At 30.6% G+C, this 2268-nt stretch overlaps 1 non-coding gene across 1 annotated transcript; it reads right to left on the bottom strand.

Moving 5' to 3' along the window:
* Window positions 1–1959: 1959 nt before the first annotated feature.
* LOC148566189 (small nucleolar RNA R71) lies at window positions 1960–2067 on the bottom strand. The gene has a single exon (XR_015884100.1). It is a non-coding gene; the product is annotated as a small nucleolar RNA R71 (small nucleolar RNA).
* Window positions 2068–2268: the final 201 nt, after the last annotated feature.

The raw sequence follows: 2268 nt of genomic DNA on the forward strand, positions 1-2268 counted from the left end.
TTTTAAGTTTGGTGTCAATTGCATCTTTTTAATTTTCTAAAAATTATTTTCGAAAATTTCATGCATTGCATTCTTCATGATCTTCAAGTTGTTCCTGGCCAGTCTTCTTGTTTGATCTTCATATTTTCTTGTTTTGTGTCTTTTCTTATTTTTCATATGCATTCTTGAATTCTTAGTGTCTAAAAATTAAAAATATTTAAGTTTAGTGTCCTGCATGTTTTCTTTTCTTCAAAATTTTTCAAAAATAAGTTCTTGGTATTCATCTTGACATTCAAAGTGTTCTTGGTGTTCATCTTGACATTCATAGTGTTCTTGCATGCATCACATGTTTTGATCCAAAATTTTCATGCATTGAGTCTTTGGGTTGTTTTTCTCTTTCTTCATTGAAAATTCAAAAATAAAAAAAATATCTTTCCCTTTTTCTCTAATAAATTTTCGAAAATTTGGATTGACATTTTCAAAAATTTTTAAAATCTACTTGTTTCTTATGAGTCAAATCAAATTTTCAATTTAAAAATTCTATCTTTTGCAAATCTTTTTCAAAAATCAAATCTTTCTCATTTTTCTTTCATAATTTTCGAAATTTTCAAAATTAATTTTCAAAAATCTTTTTCATAATTTTCGAAAATCTTATTAGCATTTAATGTGATTGATTCTAAAATTTTAAGTTTGTTACTTGCCTAGTAAGAAAGGTTCAATCTTTAAAATTTTAAATCATATCTTCTAGTTTCTTGTTAGTCAAGTAATCAACTTTGATTTCAAAATCAAATCTTTTTAAATTTCTTTTTCAAATCTTTTTCAAAATAAGTTTCAATCACATCTTTTCAAAATCAATTTCAAAATCTTTTCTAACTTCTTTTCTAACCTCTTATCTTTTCAAAAAAATTGATTTTCAAATCTTTTTCAAACTAATCCTATCTTTTTGTTTGATTCTTATCTTTTTCAATCAATCTTATCTTTTTTGTTTCAAACATATCTTTTTCAAAAACAAATTTCAAATTTTTTTCAATCAATTATATCTTTTTGTTTCAATCATATCTTTTTCAAAACTGCCCAACTAACTTTCTACCTTTAATTTTCGAAAATTCCTTCCCTCTTTTTTCAAACTTTCATTTTAATTAACTAATTATTTTTAATTTTAATTTACTTTAATTTCAAACTTTAATTTTCGAAATTTAACTTTAAATTTTAATTTTTATTTTAATTAATTTTCGAAATTACCTCTCTCTCATCTCCTTCTATTTATTTATTCATCTACTAACACTTCTTTTCATCTCATATCTCTACTCCTATCCTCACCCTTGTGTTTGGATTATCCATTCTTCTTCACTCTTATTCCCTTTCTTCTTCTACTAACAATAAGGAACCTCTTTACTGTAACATAGAGGATTCCTCTTCTTTTCTTGTTCTCTTCTCTTTCATATGAGCAGGAACAAGGAAAAGGACATTCTTGTTGAAGCTGATCCAGAACCTGAAAGGACTCTGAAGAGAAAACTAAGAGAAGCTAAATTACAATAATCCAGAGACAACCTTACTGAAATTTTCGAACAAGAAAAGGAGATGGCAGACGCACCTAACAACAAAAATGCAAGGAGGATGCTTGGTGACTTCACTGCACCTAATTCCAATTTACATGGAAGAAGCATCTCAATTCCTGCCATTGGAGCAAACAACTTTGAGCTTAAACCTCAATTAGTTTCTCTAATGCAACAAAACTGCAAGTTTCATGGACTTCCATCTGAAGATCCCTTTTAGTTCTTAACTGAATTCTTGCAGATCTGTGATACTGTTAAGACCAATGGGGTTGATCCCGAGGTCTACAGGCTTATGCTTTTCCCGTTTGCTGTAAGAGACAGAGCTAGAGTGTGGTTGGACTCTCAACCCAAAGATAGCCTGAACTCTTGGGATAAGCTGGTCACGACTTTCTTAGCCAAGTTCTTTCCTCCTCAAAAGCTTAGTAAGCTTAGAGTGGATGTTCAAACCTTCAGACAGAAAGAAGGTGAATCCCTCTATGAAGCTTGGGAGAGATACAAGCAACTGACCAAAAAGTGTCCTTCTGACATGCTTTCAGAATGGACCATCCTGGATATATTCTATGATGGTCTGTATGAGTTATCAAAGATGTCACTGGACCATTCTGCAGGTGGATCCATTCACCTAAAGAAAACGCCTGCAGAAGCTCCAGAACTTATTGACATGGTTGCTAACAACCAGTTTATGTACACTTCTGAGAGGAATCCTGTAAGTAATGGGATGCCTCAAAGGAAG

Source organism: Arachis ipaensis, chromosome B5 (genome assembly GCF_059453495.1).
Source record: "Arachis ipaensis isolate K30076 ecotype BB chromosome B5, ASM5945349v1, whole genome shotgun sequence".
NCBI lineage: Eukaryota > Viridiplantae > Streptophyta > Magnoliopsida > Fabales > Fabaceae > Arachis > Arachis ipaensis.